At 41.5% G+C, this 16,689-nt stretch overlaps 1 protein-coding gene across 9 annotated transcripts in view; it reads left to right on the forward strand.

The window, feature by feature from the left end:
• The first annotated feature begins 561 nt into the window (after positions 1 to 561).
• Positions 562 to 16,689, forward strand: part of ATP2B2 (ATPase plasma membrane Ca2+ transporting 2) — a 304,347-nt gene continuing 288,219 nt past the window's right edge. For 2 of the 9 annotated variants that reach the window (XM_064518822.1, XM_064518823.1), the window contains exon 1: positions 562 to 589. The gene's annotated coding sequence lies outside the window, so the exon portion shown is untranslated. The remainder of the gene's footprint in view (positions 590 to 16,689) is intronic. The other 7 variants (XM_064518813.1, XM_064518812.1, XM_064518820.1 and 4 more) reach the window with 5 other exon arrangements.

The following is a 16,689-nucleotide window of genomic DNA, read 5'->3' on the forward strand; positions in this document are numbered from 1 at the left end:
TGCCTTTAGGTAATTCTTAGAGACGCTTGTTTTCATCTCCTCCAGAAGTCACTAGGAGTTGAACTTGTTTTATACTCTTGACTCATGCATAGGTATATTTACTGGACCTTTTTCCCTTCAGTGTATTTGATTCTAAGGAAGACTAAGGTTATGTGTTTCTTTTAGTGTTTATGGTCCTCAGTGTTGCTACAGAGTAACTATAAATGATAACAAATCTAATCGTTTTTACTATTTATTAATTTTTTTTAAAATTAGGCAGATTTTAATACTTCAGTTATATTGGAATTTGTATCAGTGGTTTTTTTGTTTATTTGTTTTTTTTTGTTTTTTTTTTTATGATTCACTTTCAAGTTAATAAGGGAATACAGAAGAGAAAAGGTTAATCTTATTAGTTGTGCAATAAAACTATTTGGATATAAATGAACCTGGAAGCTTTGAAGTAATTGGACTGTATTTTCTCTGATTTTTTTAGATTCACTGTATCCAGTTATAACTTATATTTCCAAATACTGAAAATATTTGTTTTTATTTTTGTTAGGATTTGCATGCTGTGGTGGAAGAGTGCAGCACGCTGTGCGCTATGTTCGCGGTAAGCCTTGCTTCATCTTGCTTAGATCCACGCAGTATCGTTCCAGGAGATGTTACGTTATTTTGTCAGTCTGTCACTGAAAATTGTCATACACACACTGAAATGACTTGAGTCTTTATCCTTTCTACTGAACTAGTGAAATTTTTCCAGTTTTGTACAATATCCAGTGCAAAACCAGTTTTAAAAGCCTATGAAGAATCTGAAAATGGTCTCAAAGCGTTGGTTTGTTCAAAGAGCAGAGAGCGTATGGTGGGGCCGTTTTGGTAGCTTAAGTTCTGTGGTGGCGTCCTGATTTGCGACTGGTCCCCAAATGACAGCGAAGGGCAAATTGTAACACGAAAGGCCCGGCTGGGATCCAGCAATTCCTGTTCTGTCCGAGCTCCCTGTCTTCAGGCTCTTTATCTATGCTAAGTAATTCTCCATGGCTGCCAAGGCTTTGGCACTTCTCTTCTCAAAATAACTCAGTTACAAAATGAGTTTATGAAATACTTTTATAGGCAAAATAAGTCCCTGTGCTCCTCTAAAGCAGTATACTTTCCCTCTCTTCCCTTCCTCCTCCAAATACTGGTTTTTCATGTTATATTCATAATAGAAGTGGTAAATTCATAATAGAAATCATAATAAATTATCTCTTGGAATTAAGCATTGCATTTATCAAATGTTTTCCAGCTAGGTTCTTTTTTGACCTATTAGATAGAAAATATGTATTTCTGGGTTTACCAAAGGTTATTTTTTAACTTACGAATTTTCTCTTATTTTTTTAAATAGAAGTAGCTTGAACCCTTGTGCAGTCCCCCTCTCGTTTTTAGTCTCCTACGTAGTACATTCTCTCTTGCCCGCCAAAGGGTATCTGGGCTAGTCAGACTGATATCTCCGAGCCTCGAGGTCACTAAACAGCTTTCCCTAACTGACGTGATTAGAGATGTCAGAGGCGAGGCTGAGGTATTAAGGGATAGTGTCTTTTAATCTTTGTCCCTAGTTTACTCAAGCTCAGTCAGCTATTGAAAATCTCGCTCAATAAACCATTAAGGTAATCAATAGGCGGGTCCAGTTAAGTGTCGTCGTCTTATTTCTGAGAGTCCAGTCACATTCATAAGTGTACTGCTGGTCCCAATAAAAATATTTAATGCTAGGATACTCATTAGCTTCTTACTACGCACACATGCCTGTGGGAGTAGTTTGTCTTGCAGGGGCAGGAGCAGCTAGTGGTAAGGTTTATGTGTATCTCTATAGATCATGGCCAAGGACAAGCCCTTGATGGATTACGTATTGCGCTTAATTGCTGACTGCTCTGGAATAAGAGTTAATGCAAGAGCAGAGGTTTAACATCTGTTAGGTCTTTTAATCCCAAAGCCTCTATATTTCTAGGTTAATGCTTTGTTTTATGCACGTTTTCCCTTGTTCTAGAAATGGAAGGTCTTTTCTATGTAGTGCATGAGATTTTTCCGTAGTCTCCTCCTCAGGGTGGTGAGATGGGGCAGTTCTGCTGGTGCTTACTGGAGTTTGGAGAAGTCTGTGAGGATCCTGGCACTGGCTCTGCAGATTTATTTAATCTGGGAGCCCCAGAAAGATAGTTAATGGCTCTGTTAATAATCTCACTTTCTTGTATTCTCAGTTTTAAAATATTAGACCAATATTTTGTGCTCTAGGGTCCAATAAAATGTCTTTCATTTTAGAGTCCATTTAGTGGTAATCTATTGCAAGCCTTGTGGATGTTCTCTAAAGCAGAGCTTCATAATTTTTATTTAGGCGAGTACTGGATAAGGCCCCAGGTCTGACATTGCTTAGTTAAAATATTCTCACACTGAATACAAGAAATGGTGGTAAACTCAAAGGGATTGTTGTTAAATTTTACTATTGCAAATTATTTTATGGGTTAGGCAAACCTGATGATACTGTCACACTAATTCAGGCTTGAATTTTGTGGGTTTTTTTTTTTTTCCCCCCCAAGGCATTTTATCAAGGCTAGCATACCAAACCAGATAAACTAGACTATTACTTCTCTGATTTTGATAGGAAAGTTCATTTTATGCTGTTCAATCTTCTTGTAATGGTTTTGAGAGGGAGAAAATGATGATTAAAAACAAGTAATGACTATTCAGCACATAAAATACTTCACTGGGCAAAGGAATTACAAGTAGTGAAAAAAATTCTGCATAGTCAGAATAAATTGTTTGGTGCTTCTTTTTTGTGAATATAAAATAGAAAGAAAGGAGCTAGTATGAAATAGCAAACATACAGCTCAATTGGAACCATCAGTGCAAATAGTTTTTTAAAAAGATACCAGTTTATAGGTCACACCTTCAAATTACTGTCATGCAACTTCTGCATTTCTAGTGCATTTGCAACAAATTCTGACCCACATTAAGAACAGGTCCAAGTTTTAAATGGATTGCTTGTCTTTTTTGATTCAGGGAAAAATTATACATCTAGACCAGTAAGTGTACAGTTATTCTCCACATTTTTCTAAAATATGTCCACTATAGGTGCTGCCGGATGGTGTTTTATTTTTAAAAGCAATTTAATCAGTTTCCACGCCTCTAACGTGGTGTGAGAATACTGAGCTTTCTTTTTCAAGTTCCTCGTTCATTTTCCTATGGTACTCCAAATTGAACCTGGCATTATTATTCACCTTCAGATGTATGGCTTATCTGATTAATGAGGTTTGGGGATTGCAATTATTTTGAGTCATTTGTCATCTTTTATCTGCCGTAATGCAATTTTTATTAGAATTCTCTCGCAGAACTGAACGCAGTTTATGTTACTGAGCGGAGCAGGAATGAAACATCAGCGAGTACAGGAGCGGTCCCTGTGTTCGCTGGGTATGAGCCTTGTTATATGCCTTTCTTGTATCCCCGCAGTGCATCTTGTGGCCACATGCTTATTTTATAACTAATCTTTTTAAAAATGCTGTGTGTTGATAAGAATCATACAACTTCTTTAGAGATGGGGACTTTCAATTGCAGGTGTTCATAATTAGATTAATTTGCAAAGTAGACCAAGCCAGTGAAGGAAGCGTAGAAAAATGACTGAGAGCTTATCAAATTAGATAAGTAGAGCAATTAATCATACAGACCTTAACTGTTTGGTTTCTTTTTTTAATCGTTATCTTGAATGCTGTGCAGTGGTCTTTAGCTTCCATGTTTTTGCCTAAAGAATGCGTTTGATGTGAACCCATGCTCAGTGGGACGGTCCTTGTGGTCTCCTTGTGGTCTCGTGCCTGCAGAGCGTAAGCAATGGCAACAAGCACTTCTGCAAAACTCCTACCCCTGCCACAGATCTGCCGACCTCCCCCCTGCACCAAACAGCTTCCTGCTCTGCCCCAGCCTCTAACTCTTGAAAACAGTGTAAAATACCTGGGATCTGCCCTAAATCTCTGTGTCCAGATAACACAGTCCTGGCTAATGGTGTTTGCACATTTTCATTAGTATCAGTATAGTTAAAGCAAGAGCTGTAAATGGCATAAATTCTCTCTAAAGACAGTGCTGTATGCTCAGTAATATGCATAGTATTGGTATAGGCCAGAAAAAAAATGCCTCTTTTAATTTTCATTATTCAAAGGTTTCAGCATGCTAAACTCTAGCAGTCAGATTGATTCAAGTCCCACAGAAGTTATTATTGTGATTATTGTGAGGATAATATCTCTTCAATGCACTGTCCTCTTCAGGATGAACATTTTGCGGGGTAAGTGCGGTTATTTTATCCAAACAACAACTTGTCGGTGGAGGTGTCTGACAGGCAGCTCTTGAGAAGCTTCGGATTGCGGCGTGATAGCAGTGAGCCATTGAGATGTCCCTAAAATGGCTCTGCTAACAAGTTCTTATTTGCAGGCAAGCCTGTTTATTTGTCTAAAGCTGTTAATAGACATCCTTAATTGGCCAGTTAGCGATACTGCCTTGAAGTATGATTATACCATTAGGCACAAGTGCTAATTGAGCGGCAGCGGTTTATCGGCCTGTAAAAATTGGGTAAATACTGTGCTTTGTAAGCAGGTGGCGGGCTGCAGACTCAAGCGGGGGGTGTTCTGTGGGATTTCGTTTTGTGTTTTTTAAGTATTGGCTAGGTCACCGCTTACATCCGTGCAGGTTAAAGAGGAGAGTGGGGTGTCCGAGCGGGTCCCGCAGCTGCTGCCCTCGCGGTCGCTCGAGGAGGACGGTGGGGCGCAGCGGATGGTCCTGGCGGGGTGGCCTGGCTGAGCTGCAGGCTGGTGGCGCGAACGTGTGCGAGCTGGTATTTCCAACTCCTGTGGGAATGAATAGGGATGTCAGGGATCCACATGGATTGCCATTTACTATGTTGGAAATGATTATGGAGAAAGGCGCAGGAGTATTGGAGGAGCTTTGAGATACTTCTCAGTCGTTATGTAGAGGACTGCCTGGATTTGACCCAAATCGTGTAAAAACTAAACGCACAATATACACTTATCGATCCTGAGAAACTGGCAAAGATTAAAACTATTAATAAAAAAAAATTATTGCTAGAATTATTGCTAGTCTAGACTGATGTCTTATCTGTGAATACTTCTTTCACATACGGAAACTTGTATGAACAGAATACTCTTTAGGTATTTAAGAAGTACATCTAATTTTACTCACATGTTAATCTGTATCTAAATTGTATTTAGTCACTGGAGGCAAGCAAAAGTGTTAAATATGCATAACACTCCTAAAATGGATGCAGCTTTTCTTCTTGGTTTAATTCATTTTCATTTCGAAAACCAGTGGTCTTGGGGGGGGGTTCTGCCTTTCTCTGCAGCAAAATAGAAGGTTCCATAAGGTTGTGCACAACCTGCTTTTTCTACCTGGGCAAGCATGACGTTTCGCACTAAGCATCCCTGGTGCTTGGCAGGCTTGGCCCTGCTGAGCTGGACCCAGGCCCGTAGGACTGAGAGCGAGTAAGGAGGAAGTGGCCTTTCTTCAGCCAAGACCGTCACAGGTGGCTCTTCCTTGCTGTCAAGAGATGTCAACCATTTCCTTTTCCATGCCCGCAGTTAATCCTAAAGCACGGCAGATAGTGAGGAAAGATAGGAGAGGTCCCACTCATTACTCCAGAGCTGCAAAAAGACTCGGTGTTCAAATTCAGTGATGTGCGTTTTCTACTTTAAAATTTATGAATACTATGATATACTGATGTTTGAAGTGGCTTTCATTCTTCCTTCTTCTGTATAGCTTGCTTCCTTCTTCTGTATAGCTTGCTTCCTTCTTCTATGAGATAAAAGCTACTTTTTTTAAAATATGAATCTTTATGCTTGTATACTCCTCCAGCTTCACTCATCTGTTTTGAATGTGTCCCGATGCAGGTGACTGTTAGTTGTGATAGGTTGAACATTTTCTTGGCTGTCAAAACTCAAAACACAGAGGCGAGTGGGTCACTACAGAAGCCTAGATGACATCCAAATGCGAGAGAGGTAATTGAGTGCTTCCTTCAGCACTAGTACTGAGGAGAATGAGACCCTCCTTGGGAGTTTGTTACCTATTTCTGATGCCTGAAATGCCTCTCGTGAGGAGGATAAATAGAGATATTCCCCCGTGTAAGTTTTGAACTGATGACTCTTTGTTGCTGCATCAACTCGACTCCAGTATTTTGGTTCACTTGTACACTATGGACTCTCCTTTAAAAAAAAATGCAATGAACACCTGGACACAATGATTAAGGGGCATTGGTATTGGAGAGTGTTATTGTCAAAGCTTAAGATGCCTTCCTCTTGCCCCCTGCAAAACTGGTACCCCTTCATTAGAAGTCCTCAGCCCTTTTATCGTAAACGTTCAGAAATGAAACTTTCAACTAACGTTATCGGCTTGAATCAAGCTTTTAAAATCCCTTTTTATAAATTTGTGATTGATACTTTCATGCCATTAATACTGTGTATTTAAAATGTGCGTTTAAGGATTCTTTTGAAAACTATAGAATTCTTGAACACTTGAAAATAAACAGCAAATATTTGGGTAATTACTTCATGATGTTTCTAGATTGATAGCAATGTTTCCTTCCAGAAAATAAAGAAATAATTTAAAAAAAGAAACAACACAGCTCTAGAAGATGATGCCTAAGGTGCGGAGGCTGCATTTTCCTCTGGGCGGGTGGCAAGCCAGCCTCCACGGCAGCTAACGCACCTCTGTTGGTCGCCCCGTGCTGACTCCCTGAAAAATAACAGACAAATCCCAATGGGTCAGGAAAGCAGCTGGAAGGAGCCTGTCCCTGGCAGTACCTAACCCCCATCCCCGTGTTTCGTGTTGGTGCTTGTTTTAAGTGCAGAGTTGCGTTAGTTATAAAATGACTGTGAAACCGTTTTAGATGGCATGCATGTGCTTTGAGGTCCTTGACGCTGGTGCAGCATCTGTATGGTTCTTGGCCTTGGGAAGGCCGGGGCTTACGTTAAATATGATCTACACTATTCTGGTAGTAACATGAAGGCAAGAACTTTTTAATGTCTTTACTTGGTCTCTCTGAACAAGTGTAAGATACGTAGATGTGGCTGGTTAACGCATCAGTGTGAGGGAAGGAACGATGGATGACTTGTAAAGCTAAATACTGCCTCTGGGTGTCTTGCACCTCTAGAAAAGCGGAAGTATAGAGCTCGAGGAGGGTATTTTGCTTTGTGTAGTTAGCTGATTCTTTTTCACTCTGTCGAATATCAACTGAATGTGTATGCTATTATGTCTTTCACTGCTAAAATATAGTATTTGTAGCAAAAAATGTCTGTCTTGTGATGGCAGCGTTGGTGTCTAAAAACACCAATAGGACGCTCTGTTGATACAAAACCCACAAATATTAGTGCTGGTGATGAGTGGAAGCACTGCTTCCAGATTCACACTCCTGGGGTTTTTGTTTTTTTGCATTGCTGTCTGAGAGATGAGCAGCATTTCTCAAGAGTGAGGATATAAGGTAGCTTCCATGTCTGCATGAGACTATATGCGTCAGGAATGGAGATGTTGCCATTTAAGCACCTGGTAAAAGCTGTTAGTGAGAATTTAAAACAGGAGATTAAAAATATCCAGCTAATACTGTTTGATCCTTTGGTATGTCAGTGTGTGCTTAACGCTACATCCAAACAGTAGCACACGCTCCGGTTTGCATTGCACGGGGGGCAGGCTGGAGCCGCTGGAAGTCAATGGCTGGCTGCTCTCCCTGTAGCTTTCTCTTGGATGCAGGATGGGCCTGCTCCTGGGTTTGAAATTATTATTTGCATTTTCAAATCGTTTTCCCAATGGTGTATTAAAATATGCTAAAAACATCACCTTGAAAAAAGACGAGTTCCACAGGAATGGAGAGAGAAATCATATTATACTCTGGTTATATTTATGCAGTACTTCTAATTTCCTTAGGTCTCTGTGTATATTCTGTTGGCGGCAATGCTTTGCCACCGTTGTAAGTGGTAAAACTGAAAAAGCAGTGATATGATAGTGGTAGTCAGGATCATTCTCAGTTTCTGTATGTCATTATTTGGGATTTCGTCAAATACTATGACTAGTCCATGGTTAAGTATTCATAAAGTTGCCTTCGCAGTAGCTGCTGTATCCCATGTAGCGTGTCTCTCGGTCAGGGTATTTTTACCAGTCCACTGGCATTTTTAGTTTTGGTCGTCCTCTGTCCTTCCATGGAAGTACATTATTTTCCTGTTAGAGCATTGATGTCAGGGATGAGCAGCTCTATTTGGTACCAAGAAAGCAGAATAAAATCCCTTTTTTAATGGTCTGAGGTTTATGGCATGAATACCTCTTTTTTTTTTTAAACTTACTGTTTTCTATCGGGTAAGAGTGTTTTTTACATTTGCTTAAACACTGAATCAATATTTCCAGCAAAATAATTCTTTTCCTCCAATTTCCTTTTTAATGAAATACAGCAGCTCTGAACTCTGCAGACCTCGCCATCTGCTACTCGGTTTTCACTCCATGAAAATTTGCTGACATCTGTGTAATCCAAAAGATCCTTACAGTCATGGAGAAATCGAGTTCAAACTTAGCCTTCTGCTATTTCTGTGTGTCCAGTGGAGAAAATGGGAAAACAGTGAAGGGGAGTTGGGAGAGGAGAGGAGATCACCGGCGCGTGTTCCTGCTCGAAGAGGCTGCGGCGCTTTCGGCCGTGCCTCGCGTTGCGCCCGCGGCCGCAGCGGGGTGAATGCCAGAGCATCTCCGTCCTCCCACGTGGCGTAAAAAACTAACCTCAAGTTTTTGCACCATAATTTAGCGTTTAATTTGTTCAGGTAGGAGATGTTGTGTTACGTGCTCTCGATCCCGAAGAGGAGTAAAGGCGTTGGGGCTCTTCTGCTTTGGGGTCTGCGTCTGCTGTGGTGAGGGCTGACACGTAGGCACGCTTCCTCCTCCGGGATGGTTTTGCTCTTTGCTGCAGATTTATATCATTTTACAAGTGAACTGAATTGATATTTAGAACTGAGCAGTTAATTTAGAATATTGCTTTTTAATTGAATCTTCAGTAGAATATGCTGATTATCTTGAATTTTTGATCAAGAGCAACGCTTAAGAAATTTTTCATTTAAATTGCATTATCTGCGTAGTTAGTATTTACATATGGACTCTTCAACTGAAATTGTTATGTCATATTTTAAAATAATGTTTTTTCCTGTCCTGAAACAAGAAAGTTGAACTCTGTTTTAAATGATTAGGTAGACAAAATCAATTGAAATGACACATGAGAGTAATTTTGCAATGCTTAGAACCCTCCCCTAATTTTTTATCCTTGAAGATGCTATTCATCTATCTTTACGTTTTCTTTCAGAGAGATTTATTAAGGTACGCTCGAATGCAAAATGTCTAGGATTTCTTTTTTTCCCAATACTCAGTTTATTTAGAAGGAATACTTTTCATCTGGCCTTTTAAAATTCTTGGGAACATGGTAAAAGAAGAGCTGAAATGGCTATATATATTTCTTTTGACTTTCCTAATGGTTGCTCGCAAGGGAGGAGTTTCTTTTTTAGATATTTTGCAGATTGCTGTATAAATTTAAATTGAGATTATAATCACAAAAGTGTTTGGCTAGATGTTGAAAACTGAATATACTCTTTGTTTTGTGGCAGACGATTACCATTATATTTGCTTATAGTTAGATCAGTAAACTAGAGAAAACAGCACGTCGTTTAACTGGAGACATGGACAAAGTGTTCTGTTCTTTCAAAAAACGTGAACTGAGAAAGAAGAAGTTGGGACGGATGTCTTCTGCCGGCCTTCGCGCGAAGGTTTGCAGTCGAGGACGCTAACGCTGCAGGGAAGGGACGGGTGTCTAACCTCCGTGGTGCACACTCCCCCCACCCAGGCCGTGCTGTGTGTCCTAGAGGAGAAATCTCAAAATTCTTTCCTGCTTGAATATATATTTTTGCTGCCATTTAGAACCAAAAAAATCACAGCGGAACGTGAATTCCTGGGGTGCGAGTCAGAAGCTCAGGTTTCCATGTGATGAGGAGCCCGAAGCACAGCGTTTCCCAGCGTGTTGCCTCCCACCCGGCGCGGGCGGCTGTGCCGGCGGCAGGGTCGCCGCGTGCAGGGCCGGGTGCCCGGTGCAGCCCACCGCCCCGCGCGGCTCGTTGCCGCTGCCGGGAGCCCGGCAGGGAGCTGGCGCTGTGCTGCATTGCAGGGGCAGTCGCACTGACACGCTCGTTTGTGGCTCTGTTTATTTTGTTAGAGATCGCAGGAGATCTCCACAGAGGAGATGCACCGCGAGGTCTCGGAGAGAGACCAGATACGACCTTGCACCTGGTGCAGTAGAAAACTGAATGAAGAATTTTATTTAAAAACCAGCAGACTGTTCTGGAATTAAACATTAGAAGAAGATGTTGTATAGAAACCTTTGGAGAGTCGAGTGCTGCAGCAATCCACAGATAGGAAAATTCAGACTGGGGCGGTGAACCCCATTGACAAATATCTTGCCTTTTTAGCAGTGATATAGAGCAAAATGAGGGGTTTATTCAGTGGTGATTTTGATAAGATGCTAGATCCATGCTGAGGCTTTAAAGACCCTGTTAAAGACGAGGTTCCTGGTACAGAGGGGCTTTTGGTGTGGCTGCCAGTTGTTTGAGATAATAATCCGCAGAACATTAACTCCGGGCAGAGATAGGAAATGCTTGCGAAAATCCAGCCAGCTGAGAAGAACAGCAGGTATGGGCAGAGCAGGATGATTGAAAAACACTGTGATTTATTTTAGGTTTGAGGGAGCTGGTAAACAAGGAGGAAGAACACCATGATCCAGCAATCTTGACTGTAGAAACTTGTAGCGTAGGAAGATAAGTTCCCATTTCCTTAAAGAAAAGTCTGTCCTCAGAATGGGAGATTAAGTCCTATCATGAACTGAAACCTAATTAGGAGTTAGAAATCAACCTGGGGAATTAAGTTGTCTATTATCACTGCTAAAAAAGTGCTGCTAAGATGCCCTGGGATCAAGACTTTAATGATGACTTGTTAGTGAATTTCTGGAGTTAGGAAAAAACTTTCAGGTTCATTTGGGGTATCCTTTTGGATACAAGATTTTCCTCTGAAACAACGTGTTTTTGAGTTTTTTGATGTTCAGAATAGGCACTTTAATTCTTTTCCTGATTTAACTCATTATTCCTACTGTCAATCTTGGTCTATTTTTAAATATCCTCTCTGTATTTTGTATTCATACTACCTATTTGTTTATTAAACTTTATCTTTTCTTCCTATATTCTTTAATTAACTGTTTTTTTCCTTGGTGAGCGTGGGAAATGTGATCTAGTGCATACTACTACCACAGTATTTGTTGGACTGTTGCATGGCCATGGCGGGAATTACCTCGTTCTGGTCTTCTGGGAGTAATTTGGTTCGAGCTGCGTAAGGCGGCGTTAACCGGCGTTTCGCTCGCAGAGAGCGGCTGCTGGGACGGGGACCGCTTTGGCGGCGCTGCAGGACGCCTGCGCCCGACGGTGGCAGTTTGGGGCCGTCTCCTGCGGGCTGCTGGGGCTGGCTTTGTGGCAGGAAGCAACGGTAACACACAGCGGTGATCTGCCCCGCGCCCAAGGTCAGGAAGGAATCTCTCCCTCCAGGCTCGGTGGCTTTGTCAAGTCCCAGAAGCGAAAGGCTTCAGGCGGGAGAGGAGCCAGTTGTGGTGGTGTTTCTTGGTCTGTCCCAGGATCTCCAGAAGTCCTGAGAGCTTCTCAGAGAGCTTCCAAGCTTGCAGCCCGTAGCCGTATGTTGCGTTTTGTGCGTTGTTTGTTTTTTATTTCTGAGGCCATTTTTTAAAGTCACATTTGCTTTTCACAACCCATCACAAGTGTCCTCCTGGTTTCCACCGCTCCCCAGTCCCTTCCTACGGCCCCGCTGGGGGGAACCAGGAAAAGGGCGAGTAACGGCTTTGCCCGTGTGCCCGCCCCTCCGCGGTGGGTTCGGCTGTGCGCGCTGGTGTGTGCCGGATTCACGGTGAAGTCACCCCCCGCAGCTGGTGTTGACGCCCTTTCCTCGCTGATTGCGCCTGTCTGTGGGCGCCCGAGGTCTGGGCGCGGGCGGCGGCGGGGCGGGCGGCTCTGCCGCGTGGCAGCGCGGCCTCCCGGGAGGGGATTCCGGCCCAACGGCCCTGTGAGGGCCTGCGGCCCTGAGCCCTGCGGAACCGAGGAAATAAAATGGCCTGTCTGAAGGAAGGAAGGGAGATTAAAGGTATTACTGAGTTCTGCTTGTAAGACAGGAAATTTCACCTAAAAATGACAAGCTGGAAGTGTATTTCATCTGCTTTGCTGAGCCGTGGTGCTCGAAGAACCACATGAGAAACCAGGTGGTTAAAAAGTGGGGAGAGAATAAGAAAGAGATACGAAGAAAAGAAAAAGAAAATAGAATTAGAGAAATGACCTTTTTTGTCCTAACTTAGGTCAGTTTTTAAAATAAAAATGTTTGCAGAATGTTTTCCATTTTCTGTTCAAACCCCTCCCCCCCCCCAACTTTTGGCCACATATTTTTGTCTTTTTTGATGTAAAGTAATGAATGGTTTCAAGTATAAAAATTATTTTCAGTTGCCTTAACATTTATAGAAAAATATTTCCCATTTCTATGTTTCATGGCTGATTCTAAAACTTTGTGTTGAGTGAAGTTGAAAATATATGCAAAAATATTCTGTGTCCTTTTTTTAATGAAGTTAATAGAAGGTAAAGTTAGTGGCAGGTATTCACTTTACACCTAGCAGGTATGCGAGAGAATGGGAACAGTTTTATTTTTTTCTATAAGTAGTAACTTCATGGGATTAAAATGTCATATTTCTTGATAATACATAAGTGCTTTTACTCCTACATGTACCCTCACAGAAATGTAAATTTAGTGAGTCATAGTCAAAGTACAAAGGCACTGGGAGTTTGAAAGATTATTTTGCATTATGCAGCAGAAACCATTATTTGATATCAAGTCCCAAACTTTTAAAACATCAAAGTTACAAAAGTATTGCAATAATTATAGTAAATACTGTGAATAAGCTACTCAGTTGATATCTAAATTTAGTGTTTGCAGAGAATTAATAGACACTTTTGTTTTCTACTTGCAGAATAATTTTAATTAGAAGCAATTACATAAAATTGCATTACTCCAAAGTAAATTACTGCTTTCCAAATTTTTTTAAATCTACATATATTCCATTTTTAAGTTAAGGATTATTGCACTTAAAGCTTTACTTGTTTATATGCGGTATGTAAGAGCTAGAGATCAGTTCAAGGAAGCTTTCCACGCAGATGGGCTGCCACACTGCAGACTCTCCAGACTTCTCCTGTTTGCAGCATTTTTCTTCTCCAAAGCGTTTGGCACTGCCACTGCTCAAGCCAGGATACAGGATTAAATGGACCACTGATGCGCTCTCTTTCTCAACCTATAATGATGTTTATGGTGCTGGTATTGTCCTGAAGTTTTACCTACCTAATAATTCAGTTAAAGGGAAAAGCTGACCAAAAATAATCCTTCATAAGTATGCTCAGGAAGGACTTGCACTGGAATTTTTAGAACAGTTGTAACAGTAACTATATTAATGTCCCACAGTAAATTTCTTCCTTTTACACTAATGTCATGATAACGTTGTGTCGGCAGAAATACTAGATGGAAAAGATGGTCTGAGGACAAAGTTGTGTTTCTTTAAAGCTTCCATCTTTGAATGTCTTATGACTCGGCCGTGGATACTTAACAAAAAATTGGTATTTTGTTCTGGGACAACATCCATGCATATGAAAAATGGACATTTCTGATTTGAATCCTACTTCCGCCTGTTTAAATGGGGGACTGGCAAATGAGACGGTGTTTAGCAGAAGATCCCAAGGGGAGCTATGGCTCTTGAGGTGGCTCACTGTGCTGGCCATCCCCGATAGCCTGGTTGGTGGCCGGCCGTGGTGGCCCTGCAGCAGTGCTTGTGCCGCCTGCTTGCAGGCTGCCACCAGCCACGGCTGCCCAGGGCTCGGCAGACCTGTAACCAAAAGGGCCTCCTTCTCCTTGCATTTTTAGGCATACGAGTTGTTTAGAGAGAAAAATGGGTATTTGCTTAAAGAAGGTTCTTCATCAAATTGTTGCTGCTGTCCTGTCTCCTCATTCTGTAGATAACAGGCAAAATCAGGAGTTGAGTCTGCGGTAACTCTTCCTTGCCTGTCTGCCACTAATATTTTTAAGATTCAAATACTGGCAGCTCTAACATTGAAAGCATGTGACCCTTGATTGCAAATATCATTTAATCAGCTTTACCATGAGATTTTTAAAATAATGAATATCTTTTTCTTCTTTCTTCTTGTAATTTCTCTTTGTTTTTTCTTTTGTGAATGTTGAGTACCCAAAGTCAAGAGGAAAAAGGAGAAAAGCAAGAAGCAAGTCTGCAGCTTCCTTTCATTCTGAGGAGTTAGGAACTATGTTTTTTTAAAAAACGAAGCCGAGATGGTTATATATTCCCCTTTTCATCCTTACCGTGGGTTACAGTAAGTCTCTCTTTGGATCTTGTCCTTGTGATGTTTCTAAAATGAGGATCTGCCAATTCTCAGCTGTCAAGTACTGTTTAGTCTATAGCAGCTTCGAAAGTGTGGACTTGAGTCCACTTTCCTTTTTGGATAGGATACCCTGCGTCACCTAGGAGGAGAGTACCTATAGCTATGGTACGCTAATGCTGGATCTAGAGTCACGACAGGTTTCTTTGGTTCGTGTGCTCTCCTGCCTTTGCCTCGGAATACCCTGCTGCAAGGAACTCCTGCGTGTCTACACTCACCTGCTATGCTGCAGGATTTACTGTTTACTGTAAGACTTGAATGTAGAATATTTGGGTTAAAAAAAAATAGTATTTGTATAAATGATGCTTAGCAATGCATTCCCTGAAATACTATAATTTCTCTAGCTGTGCTTCAAGTCTCATATGCTCATTCTGCCTCTTATACTAGTAAAGGATTTGGGAGTTTTCCTGCTTTGACTAGGCCATTGCAAAAATACAAACAGTTCAATTCTATCCAAAGGCACTACTGATGAAAGAAATAGTGGTTCTGAATTAAATTTTTATTCACTTAGTTCAATATCCCATTACACAGCAGCTTTGGTCCTAACACTATGTAGCTGATAGAGTATGTAACATTTAAATATAAACATATAAGATGCAGTGTAAGTATGTTACAGTCTAACAAGATGTAGCCCAGTATAAAACCTGCTTTCCATTTTAACGGAATTGTTGCTGCTTCTGGGCAGGCTGTCTCCAGAGCCTGGAAATCATCTCCTCCGTTTATGTGCGGCAGCAGATGCGAAGAAAATTTGGAGTTGTGAGGGCTGCCGATGTCTTCCGACATAATCGTCACCTGGCTATAAATAAAAGATTGTACTTACTGGCTGAAAAAATGAAGTTGAATTAGTTTTTGTTAGGCTGCCACAGGATAAACAACAATTGCATCATAATTTAAGTTGATAATTAAAATAAGTAAGGTCCAAGTATGTCAGCTGGAAGTGCATAGGAGGTGCATGTCAGCGGACATGCACATGTTTAAATGCAGTGAGCAATGCAACTATTTATCCAATGTAGTGATGGCTAGGAATGGGCAAAGTTCACGTCATATCTAAATTAATATCACTTTTTTCCATGACAAAACATAACTTAAGAAGATACAAATATGGATGAGATTGCTACACAAATATCACTGTGGAAGTTTGCTGTGATTTCTTTTTAATATGCCATTGGCAGGTGAAATACTTATCCCTTTTCCTGCCAAAAAATCAAATTTCCAACTCTAGGAAGAGCAGCCAAATCTGATGGATGTGTCTTAATCTCCAAAACTAGACATAAAAGATTGAAAATAGGGTAAGTGTTATTACATCACAGTATTGATTATATGCCCGTTTATTTAATAAAAGAAAGTTGCAATGAGTTTGTATCTGCCTTACTGCTCTGATGATGAAGGATCATTATAATTAAAGATAAAAAGGCTTCTTACCAGAATTATAAGCATCATTTCCTAATATACTCTTTTACTCTTATTTTTCCCACTCAGAAATAACTCGTGCCAGACTGCGTAAGAGAAAAGTAGTTTTAGATATTTAACTTTTGTGTAGGATACGTGAAAAAGAGGAGGTTTGCGTTGCTGTGTGTAAGGTGGCATGTCTCACTCCTGTGGCTGCTGCTGTCCCGTCTCCGTGTCCCGTAGCAGTCCTAGCAATGGGTATCCCTACCGGAGGGAGGGTGTAGAAGAGGATGGGGCCAGACTCCTCTCAGGGGCGGGAGGCAGCGGGCACGACCGGGGGCCCAGGCAGGTCCGCCGACCACAGGAAAGCCCTTCTTTGCCGTGGGGGTGGCCAAGCGCTGGAGCTGGTCACCCCCAGAGGCCGTGGGGCTCCGGCCTTGGAGATGTTTAAGAGCCGCCTGGCCGGGGTCTGGGCAGCCCGCCGGGGCGGCCCTGCTCCGCTTGGAGCCGAGGAGCCCCAGTGCTCCCTGCAGCCCCGGCTGGTCTGCGCTCCTCTGATTTCGGGTGTCTGAGCCCGCTGCGATACGGTAGTGAAGCCTACTGTATTTCAGACTATTACAAAATTTAATTCCCATTTTAGTTACTTAATAGAAAAGTCTTGCTGTCATGTTCTCTCTCACCTGCTAGTAGCTGCAAAGTCTGTTGCACAAGATACAATACAATTTGATTTTTATTACTTTTTTTTAAAGTTTTT

This window comes from Dromaius novaehollandiae, chromosome 12 (genome assembly GCF_036370855.1).
Source record: "Dromaius novaehollandiae isolate bDroNov1 chromosome 12, bDroNov1.hap1, whole genome shotgun sequence".
NCBI classification, from domain to species: domain Eukaryota; kingdom Metazoa; phylum Chordata; class Aves; order Casuariiformes; family Dromaiidae; genus Dromaius; species Dromaius novaehollandiae.